This window comes from Lagopus muta, chromosome Z (genome assembly GCF_023343835.1).
Source record: "Lagopus muta isolate bLagMut1 chromosome Z, bLagMut1 primary, whole genome shotgun sequence".
Classification (NCBI taxonomy): Eukaryota; Metazoa; Chordata; class Aves; order Galliformes; family Phasianidae; genus Lagopus; species Lagopus muta.
Genome location: NC_064472.1, coordinates 48,635,110 through 48,645,646, shown reverse-complemented (window position 1 = coordinate 48,645,646; position 10,537 = coordinate 48,635,110).

Genomic DNA, 10,537 nt, shown 5'->3' with positions numbered 1-10,537 from the left:
TAGCAGCCAATTATTTGGCAGTCACTCCCTGGTTTGTACTGTACTGTGGTTATTAAAAGCTAGTAGTCCGTCCACCTTAGTAATGGCAGCACTACAGAATCATTATCTGAGTAACCTGAAGACGGTGTAAGAAACTTGAAAATAAGTCAAGCCAAGTGCATATTTCCTTTAATCTTAATTGTGTTCCAGATGTCTTCCTACCAAAACCACAGCTGCACCAAGCTGTTTCTACTAGCCCCTCATTCGTTCTTACATCTTTCAACATAACTACATCTCATGCCATTAATACAGCTTCATTTCGTGTGATGATTCCCAACATCTATGACCATCCCTTGGTACATCTGAGGTACCTGTTAAAATAGTATTTTTTAGCTTTCTAAACTCTTGCCACTACACAAATCATTCTGGAGGAGTATAAGTCACCACAGAACAACTTTAAATATATGATAATAATAATAAAAATTGCCTTTAGAATCATAGAATCACTCAGGTTGGAGAAGATCTTAAAGGTCATCAAGTCCAACCACAACACAACCATACTTTCTAACTCTAACAACACTCTGCTAAATCATGTCCCCGAGCACCACATCCAAACAGTTTTAAAACACATCCAGGGATGGTGTGTTCAGTTTATTCTAAACAGCAAGATCATGACCAAAGCATCTGAGTAAGTAGCTTCATTCTGAATACTTACCTGAAAGCATAATCATAACCAATTCAAATTTACACAGTCGTACAAAGCAAAGAATAAGGCATAGGATAATCCATGGGGAATATTGATCTTTAATTAAAGAATATTAGGCACTACTGCCCAAATTAACTGCAGCTGAGAGACTACTTCTCAAGCAGTAAAGGAATATCATATGTGACAAGCAATTTGTGCAATTACTTCTAAACAACCTTGCTTTACAGCAAGACAGTTTTCAGGTTTCTAAAAAGAAGCTGCGTAAATATTAAATTTCAGCAGAATGAGCATGTCACTCTACAAAATTAGGTAGCATATGCTCAAGTTCTTTAACTGCTGACAAGCAGGTGTTCGGTACTAGTATTCCATAATGATGTTGAGCTTTCTGCAACCACCATGGCCACGCCACACTGTCCTTTATTTGTGCTTCAAAATGGAGCCACCTCTCTTAATTCTCTGAATTGTATTCAGCCTACACGTGAACTATACCGCACACTGCACGTGCTGGTAGAAGAGGAATATACAATACTTTGTGGATGGTAACGATCGCGTTATGAGGTGAAGGCTGAATAAAAAGCTGACTCCACCCATTCAAGTTCAGGTGGATGAAAAGTTTTCCTGCATATGGATGAAAATAGTCAATATGTTCAGATAATGAAAGAACGGCTTTCAGGTTCTCTTTAGGTACTTTGAAGGTTTTGATCTTGAGAAGAATCACAGAATCACAGAGTCATTAATGCTGGGAAAGAACTCTAAGATCATCTAATCCAGCTGGCTACTCACCACCAACACTGCCCACTAAACCATGTTCTTAAGTCCTACATCTGCCCTTTCTTTAAATGCCTCCAGGGTATTTCTGAAAAGAAATTCTTACCCAATATGAACCTCATCTAAAGAGGTTTTATGTCCAAGACAGATTTTTGAAATCTGAGTTTTCCATTCAAGGAAAGCAAGTCTTGCCTTATTTTATTTTCTCTCCCCAGCTTTGCAGCCCTTGTGTATTTAATCATGAGTATGCAAACTGCACTTTAAGTCTCAGACAAATAAAATCTAAGTAGCAAACAAAGCACATCTTTTGCAGCACATTTGTACACAGGTGGGAGATAGGCCCCAACACTTCTCCCTTCCTTGGAGCACTATGGGCTTCCTCTCAGACTAGAGTCCTGTTTCACCAGACACAGTCTGTCAACAGCTCAGGACCTCCCTTCATGCCAGTATACTAGAAATTGTTGTGCAGAATACACAGGGAGAGCAAAGCAGCAGCCAGTTTTGAAAGTCCTGCATTGAGCACTGGAGATGAGGGCTTCTCACAGCTGTCTCCAGCATTTCCTGCACTCCTCTTACACCTAGTTCAGCAGAATTGTCACAGTACATAATGCAGGATGTGACCTTATTATCTTCAGTCTCATGTAGCTAAGCTGGACTTTGCTTGTGCATAAAAACTGGAAAGTCTGCACTGCCTTTTCAGCATTCAGCAACCTAAGTGCAATTTGCATGTAGAATCTGGGATAGTTTCACAGTGTCAGGCAGAACATTCAAGGTTTGAAAAGAAAAAAAAAAAAAACAACCTCTCTTTAAAAACACATCTGTAGAAAAAATTTAAATGTACACATCAAGCATGCAAAGCTTATTTTCTTACTCATTTGGTTTTGTTCCCTTCCCACCTCTCTGCTGTGAGACAGCACAGAACCCAAAGAGCCTTGTGCACCCAGAAATGTCTTTCATTTTCTAGCAAAGCTAGTTTGCCTAATAATACATGGCCTTGCTGTGGTGACAGGTGGAAGATACATGCATGTCACTCAATATGTATCCACTCTTTAAGAATACATTCCATCTTACTAAAGTGTACTATCCTAACACATACATAGCAGCATTCATACAACCTGTCAAGGTGACCATCTCTTCATATTTGCCTATTAGGTATTCCTTTGGTTTTAGGGATATGCAATTTGCACAAGTATAGATGTTGATCATAGCTGCTCTTATGCAAGCAGGGTGATGATATTTCGAGAACTTACTGAGAGATGTGGTTTCTCTGAAATGTGGTGCTGCAGCTGCTACATCCAGATAAAGGGCCAGTTTGCCTGTAGGATTTTGCCAGTAGTTGTTAACATGAATTCTGGCAAAGACCCCAATTTCTTTTCAAAGACAGAGACTGCAGAGACTTGGCACCAACCGAAAATGTTGCTACACTGCTGAAGACCATCTTTTCCAAAAATATTTTATCTATGCTTAATTTAATTCTTTTTTTTTGTTTGTTTGTTTATACACCTATCAAGGTTATGAGTTCATACAATCAGCCTCATGGATAGATACTGATCAGAGTAATACATACAGAGTAATAAGTGGGAGTTGGCTGTTTTGCAATCATTCTGCTTCTTGGCTGCTAGAAATAGAAACATTTGAGGGACGGACAGAGGGATGAAGAAGAATCCAGACAAGTAAGAGGTTTTGATGTGAATGAGGTTGATAGTTTAAAAATTTACCATAAAAACTTCTTACAGTGGGCTATCTTACAATCTCAGGGATTCACAAGACAAAATGCTCCCTTGCTTGCCACAGTTGTCTCTATAACAAAAATCAGAGGCTCTTGGAGTGGATTTTTCTCAGAAGGCATCAGCATCTACTCCCACACCTAGACAACAGTTGTGTGTGTTCTCTGCCTGCGCACGCCTGCAAACCAGTGTTTGACTCATCTTCCTCAGAGATGCAAAAGAGGAAGGGGGGTGGGATGGGTGGGATGTGCTGTGAGCTTTCTTTGTTTCGATCTGAAGGAACACGTATGAATCCTGTTTGGGAGCCATCCCCAAAAACACCTCCCAGTTTTTAAAATTCCTTCCATCTCCTGTAACACTTTAAATTGCAGTGATTTATTTTATTACATGCCTTTTCCAAGATCACTCTCCAATGCAAAACCAATGAAGTGAAATCTGCTGACAGCCCTTGATTAGAAATAATGACCCCAGTTAAAATCAGGAACCACTTAGAATGTCATGTTTTCATGCATTAAAAAATTTACCATACTGCTCTACGTGTCCTTGAAATGACCCTTTAGCAAAAAAAAAAAAAAAAAAAAAAAAAAAAAGTACCAAAAATCACAAACACAAACCAGAAATCCCACAAAAAATCCCACAGCATATGGAATACCAGGTAACAATTCTTGTCTCTTTCCGCATATGTGGGAGCAAAATTAGAGCATCTCTCTGTACTCGCCAAGGGATTCCACTGCTCAGTGCAGTGGTAAACATGCACATGCACAAGTCATGGGGACTGGAACACCACAAGCTGCAGGCACTGTGCTTCCACCATCATTCCTTTGTTTCACGCTGGTTACAGGAACTCCGAGCTGTGACAATTAGCTACAGGGACTGCATACGTCCACCCAGGCCTCTGATCACTGGTAAATTCTTACCGAGCTAAGTGGCACGCCTGCACGTCTGACTTCGTGAGGCCGGGCACACTGCCTTGCCCACGGCATCCGGCGCACCCCGGAGGAAGGGAGGGCAGCGAGCGGTCCCTCGTGGTCAGCCGTGGGCCTGCAGCGCTCGCCGTCGCTGCAATGTCTTGGCCGCAGGCAGCTGCTGCGTGTGGGTGCTCAAAGGCTGTCTCAAGGTGAGTTCTTTTAATGCGACCTAAGCTTGACTGATTCCTACTTTGTTGCATTTTGTATCCTCTTTCAGCTGCCAGAGTCCTAAAAAGCTGTTGCCCTTTTCCTGACACAGAATATCTGACTGTGACAGCAAGGATGTGATCAGCACACATTAGTGTATCAAATGGATGCGAAGTCTGTAATCTTAAAAGTACTGTAAGCAAGATAAGTGAACTTCTTACAGAAACCGTAAGTGAGAAGCAGAAGAGGTCAAATCTTTCAGAGAAAATGAAAGGCCATGTGCTCTGCCCTTCCTCTCTTCAAGAAAGGTTACCTAAGTCTGCCGTGTGAGATACACAACCAATCTCATGGTCTAGAGAAGCACATTTGTGGTGCAAAGGTTTACCCCCGGTTATGGTGAGGAGCTATGAATTCACACTGTTGGTTGCAAGCCCTAATTTTACTTTTTGTCCGATCATGTGAGCCTCATAACTCAGTCTGGAAATCAGAGATCTTGTTTGGAAGCAGCTCATAAATATTAAAAGGTGGTCACATCTTCAAAAACTAATTCTTTGACTCTGTAACCAGGCATGAGCTCATGTACTCATGATGCTTTCTTATGTCTTGCACTGAACCTCTGTACTGTGGAGTCTGCAATCAGAGCAGTAAAAAGATATTAATGCACCCATATAAACCAGTGAAAGAAATCACTTGGATAATGAAAAACCTCTTTTGCATAAAAAAAATAGGATTCGTAGAGATACCTTAAAAATAAGTGTTGTCCAAGTATTAAGATAGCTTTTATTTTTATTTGATCTGGTTTATTTACACAAGTAGGTTTTCACTTTATAATCTTGCAAGGAAAAAATGCCAGAAGATATCTATAATGATTCTGTGAGCTACTGGAGAAAACCATAGTAAGTATTGAATAACTTGTCAAATTTATTCTCTCCTAAGGTAGTAGCCACTTCAAAGCTTCATACACATATCATTATACAAAATGATTTTTAGCACTGTAAATTCAAAGTATTCTCAAAAACAAAAATAAACAAACAAACAAAAAAAGCGAAGTGGAAGCAATGAACCACCAATACTTTAAGCACAGTTGCTTCATAGTAAATCCGAACTTGCATATGATTACAAAATATAAAAAAAAGAAGAAAAAAATGAAAGATTTCTTAGTAGAAGTGTTGCTGGAGACTAGAATTCAGGTGCTGTAATGCCTGTAAATAGATTATTACTACGCAGTCACAGAGAATCTTCATGCTGAGGGAGAAGGAAAAATTATGGCAGGGTGAGAAGGCTGTGAAACGTGTCCTCTCCTCTCCTGCCCTCCTTTTAATTATTGACAGCCTGTCACTTACGTGCTGTGGTACAATGAATAATAAAACAGGATCCAAGTTTTCAACCCCTGCAGGTTTTCTTCTTTCAAATGAAACACCGCCATCTTCAGGCAGATGGCTTTCCATGCTTATCAGCTCGAGGAGCTTTGTCTAGCTGAGTGGAAATCGTCTCAAACAAACAACAAATTTGCTACTTCTATACACTACCAGCTGAGGAATTAATATCTAGCATGAGATGGAAGGGGATTTTGAAAGGTCGCCTACTACCTTAAGGCAGGGTGTGATGCAGAGCATAGAATGAAATAATGTGTCATGTTAATATATTTTTTTCTTCCCTTTCAACAAAAGTAGGACTTCCAGCTATCATTTTTAGCTAACACGATTGCATCTGCAGAAGAAATTATAAAAGGTAATTTACTTTGGGAAATATATAGATTGTACATTGTAGACTACCCAGGTATTTAGTGAAGCAGTAACATTAACATTTTCTTCTCTCTTAAAGTGCCCCAAAACTGGTTTGACCTGCTGCATTCTGTCATAAGAGTCACATAATGAGTGAGACAATGCAGTAGCTGAAATAAAGAATAAAGAATCATGGAATCATAGAATCACTCAGGTTGGAAAAGACCTTCAAGATCGTTGAGTCCAACCACAGCCTAACTCTGCTAAATCATGTCCCCAAGCACCACATCCAAATGGTTTTTAAATACATTCAGAGATGGTGACTCAACCACATCCCTGTGGAGCCTATTCCACTGCTACAACTCCTGTATTCCACTTGTTTCTATTCCACTTGTTACAACTCTTTCTGTAAAGAAGTGTTTCCTAATATCCAACCTAAACTTACCCTGGCACAATTTGAGGCCATTTCCCCTCGTCCAGTCACCTGTTGCCAGTGAGAAGAGACCAGACCTGCTCTCTGTAAGCACCTTTCAGATATTGGGAGAGATTAATAACATCTCCCCTCACCCTCCTTTTTCCCACACTTAACAGCCCCAGTTCCTTCAGTCTCTCCTCATAGGCCATATTCTCCAAGCCCTTCACAAGCCTTGTTGCCCTTCTTTGGACCTGCTCCGGCACCTCAATGTCTTTGATGTATTGAGATGCCTAAAACTGAACACAGTACTTGAGGTGAGGCCTCACCAGTGCCAAGTACAGGGGCAGTATAACTTCCCTAGTCCTGCTCACCACACCGCTCCTGATACATGTCAGGATGCCATTGGCCTTTTGGTCACCTGGGCACGCTGCTGGCTCATATTCAGCTGACTGTCCATCAGAACATCAAGGTCCCTTTCCATCGGGCAGCTTCCCAGCCGCTCCTCCCCAAGCCTGTAGGGTTGCCTGGGGTTGTTGTGACCAAAATGCAGGACTTGACACTTGGCCCTACTGAAACTCTTACAGTTTGCCTGGGCCCATCGATCCAATCTATCCAGGTCTCTCTGTAGTGCCATTCTCCCCTGTGGCAGATCCACACTCCCTCCCAACTCGGTGTCAACTGCAAACTTACTGAGGGTGCACTCAATCTCCTCATCAAGATCATTAATGAAGATGCTAAATAGAAGCAGCCCCAGTACTGAGCTCTGGGGGACACCACTCGTGAGTGGCTGCCAACTGATTTAACTCCAGTGACCACAACTCTTTGGTCCCGGCCATCCAGCCAGTGTTTCACCCGGCGGAGTGTACGCCCATCCAAACTGTGGGCAGCCAGCTTCTCCACAAGGATATTGTGGAGGTCAGTGTCAAAGGCTTTACTGAAGTCCAGGTAGACCACATCTACAGCCTTACTTTCATCCACTAAGTGGGTGACAATGTCACAGAATGAAATCTGGTTTGTCAAACAGGATCTAACATTCACAAAGCCATGCTGACTGGGCCTGATCCCCTGGTTGACCTGTAACTGGTTCATGATGACTCCTGAGATATCTATTCCATAACCTTCCCAAGCACTGAGGGAATACTACAGATAGCTCTGTAGCTACCAGGATCATCTTTTTGGCCCCTTTTGAAGATTGGTGTCACATCTGCCAGTCTCCAGTCTGCTAGGACATCCCCTGTTAGCCAGGACAGCTGAAGAATGGTGGAGAGTGGCTTGGCAACCACATCCACCAACTCCCTGAGCACTCTAAGTTGCAATCCATCTGGCCCATAGACTTGTGAGCATCCAGCTTTTGGAGCAAGTTCAAAACCGACTCATCATGGATCATGCAGGATCATTCCTATCTACTGGTGCAGGGGCCTGTGTGCCCAGGGATTAGTAAGTCTTACTATTAAAGACTGAGGCAAAGAAGGCATCAAGTACTTCAGCCTTATCCTGATCCTTGGTCACCATGTTGCACAAGGGATGGAGATTCTCCCTAGCCCTCCTCTTGCTGTTGATGTATTTATAAAAATATGTGTTGTTTTCCTTTACCTTAGTGGCCAAGTTCAGTTCTAGCTGGGCTTTGGCTTTTCTAATTTTCTCCCTGTACAGCTTCACTACATACCTGTAATCATCAGAAGTAGGCTTCCCCACTCTTCCAGAGACCATAAACTTTTGTTCTTGAGTTCCAGCCAAAAGTCTTTTTTCAGCCAGTCCGCTCTCCTTGCCCATCAGCTCATTTTCCATGACTTGGGCCTGGTCATCTCCTGTGCCTTCAAAATTACTTCCTTAAGCTATTCCCAGCCTTCCTGTGCTCCCACACTGTCCAAAAGGGTCTCAACCCTGGCCCTAAAGAGGTTAAATTCTGCCCTCAGGAAGTCCAAGGTGTCATTTCTGCTGACTCCCCTCCATGGTTCAACAAGGATCGAGAGATCTAGCATTTCATGATCACTGTGCCCCACATGGCCTCCAACGTTTACATCCCCCACAAGACCTTCTTTGTTAACAAACAGCAGTTCCAGAATTTCGCTTCTGCTTATTGGCTCCTTCACCAGCTGTGTCAGGAAGTTATCTCCCACACACTCTAGGAACCTCCGGGACTGTTCCCTGTCTGCTGTATTATAAATCCAGCAGATGCCTGGGAAGTTGAAGTCCCCCACAAGAACAAGGAGGAGTGACCTTGAGACCCCACCCAACTGCTCATAAACGATGTCTGTACATAGTGTATGCATTATATACTATATGTATACTGTGTATGTTATATACTGTGTCTGTAACTGTGCAGATAAGTGGCTAAGTCTTTCATTTAACAATAAGACATATATTTGTTTGTGGTTTGTTTTTTGTTTTAAATTCCATGTTAGAGTGCCAGATCACTTACTTAAATTTTTCCTGAAATATTTTTTTCATAATGTGAATCACTGATGCTATCTTACTGTACCAGCAAGATAATATATGACTCTACATACATACTGTCTTCAGTACGAACAAATCAGAATTTCAGCCAACAAATTGAAAAGCAAAAGCAGCTGGATCCTGACTGCCATTTTCAAACAAGCAAGTAACTCAGTTAGAATTAGGTAGACTTTTCATATTCTGTAACACTGTATGAAGGAAAAGTCAAATTACAAATTATATTTTATGACGTTTCATTTCTTGTTTGAGGAGCCTTTTACTGTTGTCATTAAAATTGAGATCTATTGCTAAGCATGAGCTTTCTCTCTTAGAGAAAGTCTATTCTCCTGTCTGTGTGGGAATATTCTTTTATGTCTTCATAGACAGCCTGTGTGTTGGGGAACTTACTCTCTGAAGTTATTCCTCCCACCCACCACAAAGAGTCACTTCTTTGCAGGAGAACAGTATCTTTAGAAAAGTTACAGTATAATTCATCAAATACATAATGGCTTCAAAAATTTTCTACTCCCCAGTTTCATCGCCTAATCCTAAGCAAGAGAGATTCAGATACAAATCTCCCCTGTTGTATAGACAAAGGTTTGAATCTCTGCTAGGTTTTCAGTGTAAGGACCAGAGCCCCCTCAATTTCTCTACCTTCTCAGGGCTTAGTATAAAAACTGGCCTCGTCCTACTATTTTCCAAATGTTTTTGTTCTTACCTCTGCTTCAGTCTTTCGTGTAAGGAAAAAAAAATGATGCTTTTAGTCTCTCCTACACGCTCTTTATTAATTTCCTTATTCAGACTTGTGAAATAATAAATAGAGCTCTCAGGCTTTCAGTGGTTCTGAGTAGTTCTTCTTGGGTACCTCCTTTCCTTACCATGAGGTTTGTAACAAGGAACATCAATTCTTGAATTATAAGTTGCAGTTTCATCTCTGTGGAATAATTGCCTCTGGTCTTCAAGGAGCAAGAACTCTGACTGGTACTGAATATACTTCTGATCCTTAGTGATTTACATTTTGCTCTTTGATGTATGAAAATTTGACACTGTAAATTTTTGTGAATCAAAGTCAGTATGAAACTGCATATGTATCTGTAATACATCACCAAATATCAGATAGTGATGCCTGAAGAGGTAAGTGATAGGGAGACAAAATAATAATGTATTACCATGCGTGCTGTACTATGGGCCAAGGACAGTGGTATCTATGGACTTTCGTGTAGAATTTTATGATGTCACTTGCCTTGCCTCATATTCGATGTGATAAATTATGCAAGTGATCTAAACTGTGACAGCCTTCAGTTACCACTTACTAGTATATCCAAAATAATTAGCTTTGTTAATTACCGAATTTTCAACATTAGGAAAGTCACACACAATAAAGGTAAACTTTGTCAAAATAATGCTTTTGAAATACCAAATCTACCATTTGCTCTAATGGTCACAAAAAAATAAAACACAGTCAGCTAAAAGTGAAGACAACTGAAAGTTATCCATTGTCTTTTCTTCCAGCTGCTATGCTGGATGAGAATTTGGTCAGCCTAATCTTGAAAAGTTGCAGAAATAACACACACTTTTGCTGTGTCAAATTATGCAAAAAGCTTACACGGCCAAATATGCTTCCATAACTTCAGATAAATGATAGGCTATGTCAATCATAATTTCAC